The 18,036-nt window shown below is 40.0% G+C and overlaps 1 protein-coding gene across 8 annotated transcripts in view; it reads left to right on the top strand.

Annotated features, from left to right (window-relative positions):
- ZMIZ1 (zinc finger MIZ-type containing 1) overlaps window positions 1-18,036 on the top strand; it is a 341,983-nt gene that overhangs the window by 141,352 nt on the left and 182,595 nt on the right. The window contains exon 4 of one of the 8 annotated variants that reach the window (XM_058840876.1): window positions 15,980-16,052. The exons of the other annotated variants lie outside the window; for them this stretch is intronic. The gene's annotated coding sequence lies outside the window, so the exon portion shown is untranslated. The remainder of the gene's footprint in view (window positions 1-15,979; window positions 16,053-18,036) is intronic. 8 annotated transcript variants of the gene reach the window in all.

Genomic DNA, 18,036 nt, shown 5'->3' with positions numbered 1-18,036 from the left:
TTTCCAAAGCAGTCTGGCATGGGAGCACTAGGGGATGTGAGAGACAAAAGGAGGGGGGTTTAATGAGCACCTTTGTAGCAGTCAGCACGCAGCTGTCCCCAGCGCGGTGAGCCTTGTGCTGTGCGAGCGTGCCTAAGGCTGGGATTCACCAGGAGCGTGCCTGGTCTCGGGACGCCTGGGCTGCTTTCACCTCAAGCTGCCTGCTCCATTCTCGGAAGCTGGCCCTGCTTCCAGTGGGGCTGGCAGAGCTGCTCACCAAGCAGCTGCTGACCGCCTGTGAATGATAGCTTGACATACGAAGGTAAACCAAAAGCAGGGCTGCTGGCAGCATAGACTTTGTGGTAGTGGTCTGTCTGTGATACCTCTTATGTTAAGCCTCGAATGATGATACAGTGATGGTTTTCAGTGGGAACATATTTCAGCAAAGGCTGAAACAATTACGGTCTGACGTGAAGTTTTTGTGGGCAGTTAAGGAAAAAAATAATATTGTGAGTCACTGGCAGCAAAAGCCTCTGTGTTGTTTCTGGTTGGTCGGGGGTTTATTTTGTTTTTCTTTTTTAAGGCAGCTTATTTTTGTTGAAATTTCATCTCTGTAAAATAGAGTTCTTGCATTGTTTTAGGAGGTCAGCAAAAGTTTAGGTTATCCCCTAATTTCTCAAATACAAAGAGTCTGTAGTTGAGGAACATGCATGGGAACATGTATCCACTGAAATTAGTTATGATTTTTGCCCTTGGTAGGTGTTGCATCAAACATGATTCTAAACCTATTTGTTGCCTCACTTAGATGTTTGAGTTTATCCTGTAACTGCTCTAAAGAGCTGATTTTTATCAAAGTTTCATTATATAAAACTTTTTCAGTCTTGGGATGATAATGCATCCTTGTGTACAACCTGCTTCTTGCTGGAATCGATGAAGAGCAGGGCTCGGTTCCTTGCGGGGCAGTGTCACTGTTGTGAGGTTATCAGAAGATTAAAGGTACAAATCAGCTGTCGGCTCCAGTAACTTCTATGATGGAAATATGGAAAGAGATACATCTTCTTTTGTAAATGAGATAGCATAATGTGTGATTTTGACCTTGCTGTAAGAGGTGCAAGTGCAACAAGATTTTGTGACTACAAGAAGACAAGATTTAGGTGTTCCCATTTGGCCTGCAAAAGGAGGTGAGCTTTTGCAGAGAGCATGCATAATGCTTGTCATGGGTTACTGTTGTGTATCCTGCTTCAAAAAGCAAACCTTTATCCAAAACTTTGATCCTTTTTAGGTGGTTAAGGAAGGCATTTTACAGCATTGTCACATGCCTCTGACAGGATGGTTGGGGTTTTTTGGAAGAGGAAAGAGAAATACCACAGCAAAGGCTATTCGTAAAATACTTGTGATCATTTTGAAATTGGGACAAATTGAAACTTTCCCAGGATTTCTGGACCAAGGAGGTGCTGGTGAGTGTGTCAACTTCTTGAAGCTGGCACAAAACTTCTGGAAGTTCGGAGGTTTGCACAGTGCTAGTGGCAATTAGTGATGCCTGAAAAAAGGTGCACAATTCAGGTTTTGAAAAAGGAGAACTTGCTGTGATAGATAAAGCATGATATATTTAAAAGCATTTTGTAAGTTGAAGAATGATTTTGGTTTCTTCTGCCATGACTTCTGCCCCCTCCCCATTTATATTTTTAAATAAATCTACAGCACTGGAGTTATGAAAGTGATTTAGGAAGCAAAGACTGGGTGACAGGCTACCTAGGCAATGGCAGACATATTAAGCATTCTAAACAGTACTCCCTTCTTTGAAGAGGCATTTCTTTTAACATTTAACCCTATTAGAACTTCAACACTGTAAATGATGATAACATGTTTAAAATACATTTTGGGTTTTCTCATATATATTGTCATCCTGTGTTTACAATGGGACACATTGTGAGTTTTAAGAATTTGGAAATTCTTCATTATGGAATCAAGAAATGTATGAGAAATAGGATTTTTCAGGCAGCCTGAATTTCCGTCTCAAATTAACTGGAAATGTCTTCCAGATTTTCTATTAAAAAAACAAAAAAAAAAAGCACCTTACAAAAATTTGCTTTGCTTTGAAATTGCTGTCTTAAATGATGCAGAATGCTGTCATCTTCCAGTTTCTTTCACTAGCTTTGTGCACATCACCATTCTCATTCTGTAAACAAAAATATTAATGTACCTGTGTTGCAGCTTGAGCTGTGAGGAGATGCAGTGGCAGGGCAGTCCTGACCAAGAGCCAGGCTTATCTTAATCACTGACTCAGGAGCAAGTCCCAGTGCTAATAATTATTGGATTTGTGATGTTTTCAGTGTGTAAGGCAGGGAGCCATAGTATTTAAAAACATTTCATGCTTAACCAGCATTTTGTAAAGAATTTTTTTATTTCATCATGAAAGCAACTCATTAATCCTGGGTCTGGATCCAACAAGGAGCTGTATGCAAGCAGGAACCTCTCTGTATGGAATTTTCATGAGGGCTTGGTGCCTCTGATGAGTTTCTCAAAAGTATCATCACAAGGTTAGAGCTAAAGCTCTAAAGTTCAGTTTAGGGTCCCATAGGACTTTTTTAACCATTCTGGAAACATCAGCATTGTTTGACATGACCTCGCTGTGAAAGGGCTATCCGTACAGCGGTGCTGCAGGATCCCAGCAGGCAGGAGGAAAACAGGAACTTCCAAGGATGTCATCCCTTACCACACTTTTCCTCTGAGGGGTTTCAAAGACTGGCAAGCTTGTTTGCTTTGGCAAAACTTGGAATTGATGAGCAATTTTTATGAAAAGTTTTGCTAGTAACTTACAAAAAATAATGTCCTCACTGTTATGTCGGGTTTTGCAGTCACTTGTTGTTTGTTTATACTTAAACCACTGAGAAGTTGTCTGTCTCTGCAAATTAGGTTGTTCTGTGCAGTTTGCATTTGAAAACAGGCAATCCCCCAAAACATCACAACACGGGGAGAACAGGTGTACCTTCCTTTTTGTTCTGTCAGCATTTGTTCTGGTTTTAAGGGAGGGAATAAACTACAGTTTTGGAAAGTGCTGTTGCATAATACTCTGTGATAAATTGTGTGCAAGTTCTCGTCCCTCGTGCATTGCCTACAGTTACAAAAATGGAAACATGCTAATATTTTCTAAATAACAGCAAAATCAGTATGTTCTGTTTTTATAAAAAAGAAATTTAATTTATGCATTTAAATAACAGTGCCTAAACCAGTAGGGATTAAAAGAGATGCTAAAGGTTTTGAGATTTTTGAGCTATAAAAATATTTACTTTTATATCACTATTAAGACCAGAGCTTAGCAAAGAACACAAACACGTGTTTAACTTAAGTATGATGTTATTTTGTGGAGTACTTAGTGTGAATCTAATTATATATGATAGTGCAGTCCTGACTCAGAGCTGTAATGTCAATCATGTAACCGAAAAAGAACTAGTCATGACATGGAGATTAATCCATTTTCAGAACTCCAGGTTTTAAAGACTCGTAAGTCAGAGAATCTTGGCAAAACTCTGTTTTAGGACGAGTTAGAAGTAGGTATTTTTGTGATTGATTGGCCTGTTCTGACCAGGATATGTTATGTTCAGTTTTGGCTCAGTCAGACTCTCCTGTGTGGTTCTGGGGGAATAAGTGGAACTTTCTGTAACTTATTATTTGTCCTACCAACAAGAGGTAAAACTGGTTTTCTTCTGCCAGTTGACAATCTTGAAAATAAAACTGAGGCCTGTAAAGACTTCAGCAGCAGATGGACTTGGATCTTTTACATATAAATCAGAGCTTTCTGCATGTGTGGTCCTCCAGCATTGTGTAATATAAGGAAGACTGTGTTATGCTTTTTTGTATTTCAAAAAATGTTAGTTGCACTTGAAATATTCAGAAACAGAACTGGTTCCCCTGATTCCACCTATCAGGTTCATGGTTCTGTTTTGTCACAGCAGAAGAGCTGCTTGTGTTAGTGCCAGTCCCACAGGCTACTGCTGCACACCTTTTCTCTTCTAGCAGAAGACATTTTCATTGGTGTATTTTTAATCAAAAGGTTTCTTGACATCTCCTTAAAAATGAAAACAAAACCACTGGGATATCCGAGTTGGAAAAGCTACAATATGCAGCACTGTTTTGTCTACTTCTTAATCACATTGGGCAACATCCCAGGGGTGCCACTTTACCATTGCAACCAGCCACTGACTTAATCTTAAGTAGGATTTTAATGAAGATCCTGGTGAGGATGTAGTAAAATATCCAATAAGGCTACTAAGTTTCACATCAATTTCAGTTCTTTTAAGGTAGGCAGTCCTTTTCCCAAATGGCAGTTTGGACAGCTAAGACTCACAACTCTTAAGGTTTTTTCCTTTCCATTTGTCCCTACCATTTTTTCTTAGGCTTAAGCTGAGACTTGTTTTGTTCCTCCGCTAGTCCAAACCCCCTTCTCACTCTGAGAACAATTGCAGATGCTATCCATTAAGGTCAACTTCTTTCATTTAGCCTTGGAAATTAAAAACTCCTACCCTTCCTCCCTCCAACAGTGATTATCTCCTGTAAATGTGCTTCAAAACTTCCTTGTGGTGAAGAACGTTGTGTGGGATGGAGGAGGGATGGGAGAAAATGCACTGGGGAATGTAGCAGGGGAAATTACTCTGATTCAGTGTCTGGTTATAGATACATTTCTCTAGATACTCTACAATGCTTTAGGTCTTTACAAGATTCCTCCCAACTGTCTTTGTTCTTTGTATAGCTCACTTGCAAACCTGGCATGTGGAATTGTTTTATTCAAACTTTACTGAATGACAGGATGTACCTTAGAATTAGAAATATGATGGGCTGTCAGCTGCTTGCCCAAATTCCAGCAGATCTCTATAGTTCTTAATAAATGAACTGACAGCTTATTAACCAGGCGGTACAACAGGAGCTTCATTCTGTTGTAAAATTTTAAATCATGTTGTTCTAACAGGCATGCAGTTTATCACCACCTCTTTTTCTTTGGGAATGAGAAATAAATAAGAAGTCAATCTTCCCCTACCACCCTGGTTTCTGGCAATATTAATAAAGATTTTGAGCTAACTGTGAAGTTAAGAGTGGATATCCTGCAGAAGTACTATAGTCACTGGGAAATTAAGTTAATTTCCAGGGTTAAGTGAAAACTTGGAGCATTATAGAAGTTTAATGCTTTGTTGTTTAGTTTTGTGATTTCTGGTAAACAAACATTTTGTCTATCAGCAAAAAAAAAAAAAATCTTAGAATTTAGTTAGACAAACTACTGGATGTTAGTTTAAGTCATAGCCAAATAGAGGTCTTAGACTTCTTCATTGTAACATGATGCATGATGGTAAAATCACTCTGAGGATAAGTCAGTAATGAGTGAATGCTGTTGTTGACTGCATGTTGTTGTATAGTTATGCAAGATCGTGGCTTTCTTCCTCAAGTTGTGCAATACCGTTAACATCGTGGAAATACCACTAAGAATGATTCCTTTATTTAGCTTTTCATTTAGAAGGCCAGATGTAAGTCAAGAGAATTAGAGACTGCAGTGCTTTATCAGGTCTATAAGCAGCTCCTGTACATTAATTAAATAACACAGTGCAAGAAATGGTGCTTACAGCTGAAAACTCTCCACGTGATTTTCCAAGAATCAGATTGGAACAAACTGAGCTGGATTGAAAAGTGTATTAACTGCAACATTTCACTGAAGGTACTAATCTATGTGACAGTCTGGGCACATCAAGGGGGAAATGAATCTCCTAAATACTGTTATTATTCTCTGTGAGAAGCCATGGAATTCTTCATGAGTGAGATTTGAGCTCTGTTACGCCTGGTGTTCCCCAAACAAGGTTTCTGTTAGCAGGAGATAAGGACGCACAGCCCGGTCAGGGCTCGGTGCCCAGGCTGCTCCGGGCAGGGCTGAGGGGGGTCCTGGCCGCAGGACTGTGCCAGGGCTGGGCTCCCCTCTGCTGTGGCTGGCCTGGGGAGGTTCCTCTGGCAGTGCTGCTGTGCCCTGTGGTGAGCTGCCATGTGCTCCCTGTCCTGGCCCTCTGCAGAGGCCGTGCTGAGCTTTAGTGCTCACATTCACCCGCTGCAGTCTGAGTGTCATCTCAGACTCCACTGAATCTTAGCTAAACTGTTCTTTGGGTGTTGCTAATATGTATTCCAGAATCTTCCCTGGCTGGTATACATGTGGCAAATATTCTACCTTGCTGCTTTTTAGAAAAGAGCATCCTTTTCCTCGGTACTGCCTTTATCACAGGCTGGCTACTACTGAGAACTCAGGTAACTTGCTTTGCTCTTTGATGCATGAGACGCTGTCGGCTCCCTTCCAGCAATAGCTGGCTCTAGGTGAGAAAGAAGCCATGCAAGAGCTGAAGTGCTGTAAAAATATGTTTGAGAGTGACAAAACCCAAAGATTCTAGTCTGGCTTTATTCTCTGGAGGTGTGTGCTGTAGTGTTGCTGCTCATTCCAAAAAGCGAGGGATGGAAAATACCGTGTGTACTTCCATCAAGTAATTTTGCAAACCAGGGTTAGTTTTTCTTACCTTGGTGTTTTAGCCTCACAATTCGATTTAGATCAGAATGAAGAGGTTTTTAGGCACTTGCAATTTTTGAATGCCAAAAACTCATGCGCACACTTAAGTGGTGTGTCCACGAGTTTCCTCTTATGTGAGTGAGATGACTGTACTGGCATTTGTCATTCCACCGTCCTGCCCTGGGGAAGCCTGCTGAGCCCCTGCTTGTCCATAGTGGCCATGCTGCCAAACAACTGCCAAATGCACTTTGATATATGGAGTTTGAGTTGGCTCAGAGAGAACCAGAAAGCTGCAAAATTGGATGTGATGCCTTCCTTGAAATTTGCTTCTGTTTTTCCTTTGTAGGGGACTGTTCAGTATGTGGCAGTTTCCTTGTAGATGCCATGCTGGAAAATAATTTGAACTGACCTTGGGCAAACGATAGTGAACTAGATTAGTGTTTTGTTTTTTTTTTTAAATTTGGCTTTATTTTTTTACTTCTTTCTTTAAAGCAGCTGTCTCCTTGTACAGTTATTGGTAAAGCTGAGTGTTAAAAGCAGTTACTTCTGGGTTCGGAGTCACAAGTGCTGGGAATCTCTGGATGCTGAGATGGAAGGGTATTTGCTGTGGAGGAGTAAGTTAAGAATTTGAGACAGAGGAATAACAAGACTGGTTTACCAGAATCAACTGATCCAGAATATTTTAGATTTCTTCTGCACAAAAATGTTACTTTCAAGAGAAATGTTGAGACTGTTTTGCCATTAGAAACTAAGTGGGGGTTTTAGCAAAGTTCTCTCCCTTACTCCCTTTAGAAGCTGATTATGAAGATATGAATTATATCAGCACGTGGAATAATAAATAGCTCTTGAGCCTGAGCTAACTCTGTGTCTCACTAAACATCATAGTATACTTTGCTGTTTCATCCTTAGGAAGTTTCCTGGGTAAGTGCTGGTCACTTCAAGTAATGAATTCAGTGCATATGAATTTCTTCAAGAATCTTAGTAATGTTCTAATGAAATGCAAAATCCTTACTAAGCAAGCTCTCTTTCTAAAACTGCAATGTAATATATTTTTAATATAATAGTAGAAATAGTATTTTTAAAAATGATTTCTCCAATCAGATCTCTGTACTGCATCCAACATCCTGGTCCTTTCATATGGCTCATGCATTTCTCAGAAAAAGCAGAGAAATTCAATGTTTTTTTGCTTTTTTTCCCTCTGTGTTAAGTGAGGATTCCATTTATTATATATGGACACTCACAGATACCGAAAATTGTATTTAAGATACAGATTCAGGGTGGAGAGTGGTTGGAGTAGGCAAATGGGGAGCACAAGAGAGAACACACAGTAGTCATTGTGTGTGGTGGGAAAAATTATTACAGATTTAAATATTTCATAAGCATACCTTTGAAAATGGAAATTAAAAGCTAATATAACTTTGCCTTTTTAACCAGATGGCAGTTGTTTTCTGTGTGTAATAAGAATGTCTTAATTGTGTGTAATAAGAATTTTCTTCCCTGGAAATATTTTAGAAATTCTTCCTACAATAAAAAATTTTTTGTCCCTCTCCCCCTCATCATCATGTTGAGATATATCCTGCACATGAAGTAGAACAGTAGGCTGGTGGTTTTAATCAACACACACTTTCCTGATGGATTCTGCCAATGCTAAAAGATAAATGGTGCAACAGTTAGAGAAACATTCAGCCTTTTTTTGAATTAGTCTTTTGTAACGTAAGTAAATTATCTGGAAGGTACTCAACCACAGCACTTTGATAGTACAGGTGTTTAAATGGTAATAGCGATTGGAATTGGAATGGGAGTGAAACAATAAAGTCATTCGGGTGTTACAACATGAAATTAAGCTATCACTATTACCAAGCAATATTATTATCCTAAAGTCTGCAACTCACAGAGCAAATGAAAACAATGTAATACCCCTCTAACAGTAGTTTACATTGGGATTTAGTTTAGCCATGCTGTTTGCTTATGTTATAATGTCTTTATTAGACAGAAGTCATGAGCTGGTGTACTGTCTTGTAACCCAAAAGGAATAACAGAGCTGCTGGCCATCTATCCAGGTAAATCCTGTTCCCTATGAAAAATGATCTCTTGCTCAAAATTCTCATAGTGGTGACTCATATGTTATGGTTAGCAAGAATGTAGAATATTAATAGCTTCATGTTTAATATTTAAATTACTTAATTACCTAATGAAGACTTAGATCCTGTTGACTTCTGTACATATCTGTATAATTTTAATGACAATTTTTGTTTGGTTGAAAATCTCAGCTTTCAATTTGGTCAGTTCCTGAAACGAGGAAGAATTTGTGAGTGAAAATGACGTCTGTGTTTATGCATATGATGGGGGGAAAAAAATACTTCTAATTAATTTTACTGGAACATGTTATATTCTGAGTGGATATTCAGTAGGACGGTGTTCTGTATTCAGCAGTTCTTTGTAACTAAACCAGTGGTGGGTGAGCCCAGTCACTGAGGGGCTGAGCAGCTTGCTTACAGACAATTGAAACTTTTTAAACTAAAGCATTTTACTTTGTCTGAATTTAAAAGTTTCCTGGAAATTTTTACAAATGACATAATTTTATAAACACTGAATCATCAAATGGCTGCTGCTGCTTCTGTTCTTATTGTAGTTGTTCTTTATTAGTGCATTAGTGAAAAGAACAAATTTATTTCCACTGTTCAAACTGGTTTTGTTGAAACAATTCTTTCAGTTGTTTATAACATTACTAGGAGGCACCTCCCCTATGACCTGACTGCAGTTTGGTAGGTAATATGCATACCTAGGTGATAAAAGAAATATTATTTTTTTTTTTAATATAAAGGAAATGTTTTCTTTTTCAAGAACCTGCAGTGTTTCAGTGAAGATTAAAAACCTACTAATACTACCTTGGGAAAGAAGCTAAACTGATATTACTTGAATCATGCTGTCATAGATGATATAAGGGAAATAAACATTAGCTAATACATTACTTCCTTTTGTTTGAATAAATAGTTGTTGGTTTTTTTCACTTTTAGTATCTTTTACACCAGGAATTCCTAGTGTATCTTTGAGGTGATTACTGCCACTTCTCCTTCTAAGCAGCTTCCCATCTTCCCATGTTTTGCTCTGTGCTGACCTCTGCTGTAAGGACCTTGGCCTTGTGCTTATCCAGATTGTGTTTCTGTCCCTTGGTCTCCCACAGCCAGCCTGGGACTGAGGCTTCCCCTCCCTGTTCCCTCAGTACGTGCACCCATGCTGGGCCTTTCACAGGAGCAGGTTCACTGCAGAGAAAGGCACAAGCTTGTGAGTTAGAAGGGGTGAGAAGAGTAAGGAATCTGAAACATCTCATAGAGCAGCTACCCTACTGTGCCCCATCTTCCAGTGATTCCCCTTCCCGTGCAGGTCATAAGCTAATGAGCCCAGAAGATGTTCCTGGCATTTGTTTCTCCTTCCCTCATGTGCTGACAGCGCGGCGCAGGGAGCTCTGGCTGGCGCAGAAGCCTGACCTGCTAACTTTGGCTGAGCAGCTGTGCTGCACACCACGGGGTCCATGGCTGCCAGGGGAGGGGTGCTCTGCACACGAGGATGTGTGCTTTCATTTAGGCAGCTAAGAGCTAAACCAACTCCTTTAGGGAGTACGGTCCTAGCTGCAGGCTGGGGCACCCCTGGGTTGTGGGGCTGGATGTGTACATGTTGCATTACAGGCTGCAGAGCCACTCTGTTCTCTCCCCCACCTTGCGTGCAAAGACTGAGATGGCTGAGCCGTGGAGAATAATCCCTTGATGCTTGTGGGATTATTCACATTTACAGTCAGGCCCCTGCAGCACCTCCTGTGCTGGTGTTCTGGTCTGTGCCAAGAGCCTTGAGACGCCGCGTGGTACAAACACTGACAAGCGATACTGAAGTACAGGGCGGATTCATTGCTGAATCTTGTTGAAATTGCCTTTGTTTCTGAGGGAGTAGTGCTTACTGCTGCTCTCTTGTCTGTTTGGGTTAACCAAGACATTTGGATCTAGGAAAAACAGCATTTTTTTTCCTTCTGAACCCTCTGCTGTTGCACACTCTGCTCTTTTGGTTTGTGTCCTGCGCTTTTACAGCTCTGCCCTGCTCGCCACTGTTTCTACAGTACCTTCGTCTACAGAAGAGAGATCAGGAAAGGAAACAAATTTATCTTTTAGTGAAAAGTTTGACCTGAATCTTGTTGCAGTGTATAACGCTTTAAAAGCTTCTACATAACTTAATTTGCCGGTACAGGTACTCTGCAAACTCTGCAATACAATTCCTCATGCCTGACTTTGTGCCTGCTAAAAAGCCAGTTGTGGTTTTGTATCTTGTGAGTAATACAGAGATTTCTGTAAGAACTGATATTGTTTCTTTCAGCATTGTTAGGTGTTACGTGGTGTTACTGGATTTAAACAAAACTACCCTCGGTTGGGCTGGCACTACAAAATGGATTTGTCTGTTTCATCTGGGGAATCATAACCTTGAATCTTGACTTAGCTGACAGGAGCCAAAGAGCTATGTCTCAAGGTCTGAAGTGACAATGAATCTACATTCAAGTACCCTGGACTTGTCTTGATTTATATTGCTGTCTTCCTTGCATAAATGATGGCTGTTTTTTGGTATGCAGGCAATAAGTGAGATCAGTGCAATAGCTGGTCTTCAGAATTCAGGGTTGGTTGTTTGAAATCAAAAGAGGAAAGAAAGCGTGAGTGCATGTATAACATGTTTGTAGTAATGCCTTAAAATCTGGTCTCTCCATGGAGCCTGGTCAGGTTTGGTGACTATATGCTTTTGATCGAGACAAAAAAAGTTAGGAATAATGATGGGGGTGTGAAAGGGGGAGGATAAAGGGTGGAGGGGGGGAATGAGAAAGGGCATGCCAGCTAGTGCAGCTGCAGGTGTTGAGCTTTGTAGGAACTGAAGCAAGGCTGTAAGCTGTCAGCACAAGTGAAGAGCTAGAAAAGATCTGACAGACATAAACATGACTGCTTTCTTCAGCTGTAGAAGTGCAAAGGAACAAACACAGATCTTGACATACGTCATCCTCCTCCTTAGATAGTGTTACAAAATGTATTAGTAGTCACCAAGTTTTATAACCCATCAAAGCCCAGCACACTTGGATAACAGAGAAATACTAGTTGGCTCCACTTTATATAACGGCAATATAAGGGGAAGCCTTATATTTGAGAGAAAATGAGAAGTCTCATAAATCATACTGTGGGTACCTATATGGAACATACTGATTTGTTTTCAGAAATTTTAAGCAATCTGGTGGCACAGATATTTGAAATTCTTGGATGCTTTGCATGTTGCAGTGCATGTATGTGATTCCACAGGCTGCTGTTATGCAAAGGCTGAAATCACCAAGAACACACAAGATTTCTTGATTTTGATTCCACAGCCTTTCCATGTGTGAAGAGAGTGTTTTGTGTATTAAAATGGGCCATTTCCTTACTCCTGGCAATCTTAACTTCAGCAATGAGGAAAAAACCCAAAAACTACTACCTTGAAGGTAGATAAATGTAGGTCCTGTATCTTTACTCCAGCTTGATATTAGGGTTTTTTTTTTCAGTTTGCCATTTAAAAAAATAATAACATAAATGTGATTCCTAAAAGAAAATAACTTAAGTTCCAAGCTTGCTCACCTCCTTTGAGTAAAATAAAGAGGAGATAACGTAATTAGATGAGCAACATGTCAGTTGAAAACATAATGTTTCCTGTTTGAAGAATTTTAAAACATTGGACTTCATTTGAGTATGGAAAACTGGCTTTCCCCTCAGGAAGTGTTAGCTCCCTGCTGCTCTGCAAAAACAGTGGAAAAGAGAAATCTTTTCAAGTCAATGTTTCCACTGTAAATAGAAAAAGAACTAGTTTCCATTTTCTTCTTTGTTGTTATTGCCGGAGATCTTAAGAATCCCTATTTTCTTTTCCTGAGTGAAGCCCACAAGGTAACCAGATAAAAAGTTTGGAAAGGCTTGTGGGGAGAGCAAGAGAAGCAGAAGAAGAAGGAGGAGAGAGAGAAAATGTCCGGACTTCATTAATCAAAGAAGTAAATAAGTTTCTGTGCTATGTTTTTTGGAAATGTTTGTATTTGTCTAGAATCTCTTTAAAACACCCTCTTCAGTAACGATACATGGGGCACATGGAGCCTCAGAGGGCGAGAGGAGCAGCCCTTCCCTGTGATCAGGAGCCGTTTCTCTTTCCTCTCTCCTAATCTTAATTACACCTGTTTTTAACATAACTGAGGTAGTAGAAGAATGTGGGGCATAGATGTGAAAAGTGAATGGTATCTGTATTTGAAGAGCTGTTTCTTTGCTGACTGTGTTCCTTATTTCTGTTTGCTGTAGCCTGCGTGGCCAGGACTTGGCAGATGAGACGAGGCAGAGAAGGTTGTTGCATTAGTAATTTTGCCTGTCAGTGTTCATGAAAACTTTTTCTGAAAGCAAGCACATACCCACACATCTTGAGCTTTCAAAGCGCCCCTTTGGTTAAGGAAGCAAGGGGGGAGAGAGAAGAGTTTCAGTGTCTTACTAGCAGGGCAGTAGTGTCCAAATTGCCACTCTGCTAGGAAAAAGTATGAGCAAAACATCTGTTTCTGAATTATTCTGGGTGGAGAAGGTCTTAAAGAGTAAAGAAGTGCAGTCACACTATTGATTAATTTGCCCAGCACTGTAATTATTGCGAAATAGCAACGTAACTTTCTTTCTTTCCTTCACTCTTTTAGTTGCACATGATGGTTTTACTGGTACTACAGAAACCCTGATTATATTACTCTGGCATTCTCAGGGACTGTTAAGCAGGAGTCTTCTCTCTTTTGCTCTAAAACTCATCTAAATGGAAAACACATTGTCTTCATTATATGCCAGTGTTGAATGAACAGTTGCCATAGCAACAGCCATCTGAGGCCTTGCTGATTTCAGGCCAGTGAATGGGGTAGACAAACAAAGTACCTTCAAAACCAGAAGGGAACAATTGCTATTCATTCAAGCCAGATTTAAGATCAGCAAATGTCTTTAGCAAAAGAAATGCAGATAAGAAAGTATCAGACATGGTCAGAGAAGAATAACGGAAAATTATCATAATCTTAAACTTTCCTGCCTGGTGGTATAGCATGAAAGATGATTCTTAAGAAAAAAAAAAATAATTAGAGCTGAAGAGCCAAACCACAGTCTGTCCTCAACCTGGGGTAGCGGTGTCAGTCTCAGGAGTTGACGTGTGCTGGTTTGCAGCACCGGCAGTCGTGGGAGTGCCTGAAGGATGGGGCAGCTGGGCCAGGGCAGGCATGGCCAGAGTGCCCACGGGCTGGGGTGGCCGTGCTGCCGCTCAGGAGGCGGCTCAGCAGAGGGGGACACGGAGCCTTGCGTATCCGAGGCCGATATGGAAGAGCTAAATGGCTTTGGGCACGAGCCTCCACAGATTACTCAGCAGTGCCTGAAGGTAGTCAGGAGCCCCAATGTGTTTGTTTCACCATTTTGTTGCTCCTGGAAGACTGTGATAGACAGCTTTATGTATGACATGGTTGACATATTCAACATAAAGCCTGGTTAGACTTAATATATATTCACATAAAATGCCAAGAAACTGACTGTGAAATGTTTGCCTTGAATTACAGATGAGACATGTGTATGGCTATGTGTGTCTGGTATGTGTAATTGTATTTTCTTTCTCCTTAGTCCTACATAAAACTTCGTGGTTTTAGTTAAAAAAGTAATAATTTTCTGACTAAGACACCATTTCTGATCTCAGTGTTGTCTAATGTGTAGAGACATAATAAGGCAGAGGCAAGACAAGGAGCACACACAGGTTGCACGTTGTGTTGGCAGTGGGCTTTTGAGAGCAGTGGTATGACAGAAAGCTCTCTCCTGGCCCCCACACTGGATTTGACAATACCCATCACAAGCAAAGGCCGTGTGGCAAACAGCCCATGAAGCAACTGGAGGAAAAGGCCAGGAGCAGGTTCAGGACTGGGATGGCTTGTGGGAGGCTGTGTTGTCCTTTACTTCAGTGAGCAGTCTGGGTTGGAGGCTCAAGTCATCAGCTGGGTTGCTGAATCCCACTCTGGAAGGTCCTGGAGACTGGAGAAATGATGTATGCTTGGTTTTGTACGGTAGGTAGCTTAAAAAAACCAAAAGAAGTACGACCCACAACATGCTACTGTCTTGGCACATTAGTGGTGTGATAATGTAAACTGTGTGCTGTACCAGCTGGGGAGCTGGAGCCATGGTGCCCTTGTGAGAAAGAAAGCAAGCCCCACTCCAATAATAGGAAAATTGTTACCCTGGGAAGCTGGTGGTGAAGATGGAGTCTGTCAGAGCTCACCTGTTTTCACTACTATGTTTTATATGCTCTGTGTATGTGAAGGAAGGGTTATCATAATGATCAGTTGCAAATGTCAAGGAAACTCCTTACCAGTGGTGTAATACTGGCAATACGTATCACTGATAATACAGTGTATTTTCAGGTTGTTTACATAGGCATATTCCTATGTTAATCATCCTTACAAAACTAGAATGGTGTGACAAGGTGAATTTCTCACCAGTAAAGTTCTGTGAGTACAATGAATTTAGGGATTATTTTTTATTTTTAAAATGTGGAAAAGTACAAGGCTGCTTTGTGTAGAACGTTAATGAATTTGGACTGAGGAAATATTTGAAGGATAGAGCTGAAATACCCAAAGATGAAACACAGGTACCTCACCTTGAATAAAAACTTATTTTCTGTCTTGTTATGAATAGACAGGATAGACAAGATTTAAATCCTGGCAACAAAAGTATTACTCAGGAGGAGGAAGAAAATTAAAGATTGACATATTGAGTTTAGAAGACAACTAAATGGCGGGGGGAGGGGGCAGAATATGAAGTAGAGACTAGTGTGGAGGTCAATCATACATCTTTTAGTCTCTTTTCATAGTATAAGAACAAAGATGAATTTGTTGAAACTGAAAGGCAAAAGGCAAACACATCTAACACAATTGATGAACATAAAGAATGCTGTCTTTGCAAGGCCAAGATGGTGGGCAGACTCAGAAAATAGCAATTAATTTTGTGTGTATATATGTATGCCTATGTATTGTAGATATACTCAGCAATTTAAGCTGTCACATTAGTTCTATTAGATTTGTCTCCTTAGTAAAATATGTGACTTAATGAAGTTGTGTCTAAAGTAGATAGCAAAAACTTTTGTAGATAACAAAAAATCCCTTTTATAGTGGAGGCTATTGCCAGATTGTCAGCTGTAGTCTTCGATAGGTGTGGCTCTGATTGCTCTGGAGATAGAATGCTGTAAGACCTTCCTTTCTGAATTTGTTTATGAACGTTTCTTTCACACAAATGAAGGGTTTTGATTTCTTGTTGGTGTTATTGTTATTATTCTATGAAAGCACAGTGAGTTCTAAAGCTTTGGATCTCCTTTAATCTAATGAGAGCAATCCGCAGCTATCTATGCAGCTTTACAAACAGACCAGGATTTGTCCTCTTTTTACAGTGTTATCAATTAGTCTGCTGAGCATTGGACCTCGTGAGACTTCCAGAGGATTGTCAGTGGGCTATTCAGACAGGTATTTCCACTTACATTTTCTGAGAAGTTTAAATGTATTTGATGTGTTTACCAAAAACCATAGCTATGAAACAGGTATTTGTACATTTGTCTTAGACTGTGATTAATATCTCGTTTCTCTTCTATTTTTGTGGAATGAAAAGTGATTCTAAAAGAGCTGATTTTGAGTGTTACTAGCAGAGTCTAGTGGCAAGGTATGTAATAAAAGTCGGTGCATATGGGATTATGGTTCAGTTTGTTTTGATTCCTAGATTGGGGTTGTAGCTTTCAGATATTTTGGCATAACTGTGGGGTTTGTCTTGGGCCTCTCGCCACACCTTTTATACAAAGTATTACTCTTATCACAAAGCCTTACTAAGATCCAGCACAGCTAATCATTTTCACCATCATTTGCACATCCTGGAAGTAGTTACACATTTAGTCATGGAAGATAGTGAGACCCATGGATGGCTGTCCTGTGTTCTAGACCACACCATTGCTTGTGATGACAACTTGCAAACTGGGAACATTTCAGACTCCTCAGCAATGCTGCTTACACAGAACAGTTAGAACCTGCTTTTTCCAAAGCTTTTCTCTCTCTTCTGTACAGCTGGTTAACAGGGTTGAGGATGTGGTTCCTGTATCTCCAGCAGTTCATGCTTCCTACTTATATTTTCTGGTGTTAGTACATCAGTGACATTAAGCACCGTCTAATACAAAGGCAGAGTGCAAAGAAATAGTGTTGTAGGTTGAGCAGCTGGATAAGATGATGGATGTGTGCCTTGGAAGCAGTCGTTAGACAGATATTTCATTTTCCTGTGAGGCATCTTAGATGTGGAGCTTGTAATTCAGTAGCTTCACTGAAAAATTATTTCACTAGATATATAGCTTTTGAGTACTCTCCTTTTTTCAGTTTTTAACAGGATATTAGTTACCACATTTTAGAATGTTTGGAACATTTTAATGCTGTAGGTAATAATCAGCAAGAATAGCAAAAAAAATAGTTAACTTGCAGCAGTAATAAATGGTAGAAGTTTCTCCTTTTGTTAAATATGATCTGGAGAATGAATTCAATGATTCTTTTTAGCAAAGCATGCAGAGTGTGTTTCAAGAGGAGCAACAAGGGAAACGATCCAAACCATGGCAGTAAGATCACTTCTGTTTCCTTACTGCAGCGGCATTATCTCATTCAGTTGCTTTACTGCCTCAGTAGGTTTCAGGAGTTTCCATGTTGCATTCCAGTGCACTCAACTCTGCAGGCACTCACGAAGAGTGTCCAGAGAGAAGCCCTTTCTGAAGAAGGGGGGCCCTGCTAAAGCATCGTCACCAAACTTCTTTAGTTTGTAATAGAAGAAAGTTGCTCCTAACTCTTCAAAACAGGCTGCTGTGTCCAGTTCCAAGGAACCTTGTAATAGGAAGGCATAATCAGAATTATTGAACCTAACCTTTAGCAGATACAGAATTTATTTTCCAATATAGCAATTAGTAGAGAATTTTAGGATAAATTTTCTGTGTAGAGCATAAAAATTTGTGGCCAGATTGTATCTGATAGTCTTGAAATACTGGATTGTTCTTGTCCCAAAGGGGCAGTCTGAATAACCAATGTATAGGAGTAACAGAAAAGTATTTTCCCAGGATTATATAGTAGCCAGGAGAAGCTAAAAGTGTAATATATCCATTCTACCATGGTGAAGGAGAATTACTTGGAGGCCATTATTTGTTAAGAGGCTACTAGACATGTGGATTGTATGAGAGAAGATGAAGGTAAAAGGATGAGAACCTTTTTCATGGAAAGGAAGCCTTTCAGTAAGAAAAAACAGCGTTGTGTGCTGGTCTGGGTGTAAATGATCATATGCTGTTATTTCACTGTTGAATTGGTGATTATCTGGACAAGCAATGAATAGAGGAATCATCCATTTTCTTGGAATTTCGTCCTGGAGACTGTTTCACACGGTCACAGTAAAGGTGTTGCCCATTGCTTCAGTTTCTGAGTCTTTAGAATGTAA

This window comes from Poecile atricapillus, chromosome 6 (genome assembly GCF_030490865.1).
Source record: "Poecile atricapillus isolate bPoeAtr1 chromosome 6, bPoeAtr1.hap1, whole genome shotgun sequence".
Classification (NCBI taxonomy): Eukaryota; Metazoa; Chordata; class Aves; order Passeriformes; family Paridae; genus Poecile; species Poecile atricapillus.
The sequence above is the reverse complement of the archived record's forward strand: the minus strand, read 5'-3'. Positions and strand labels throughout refer to the sequence as shown.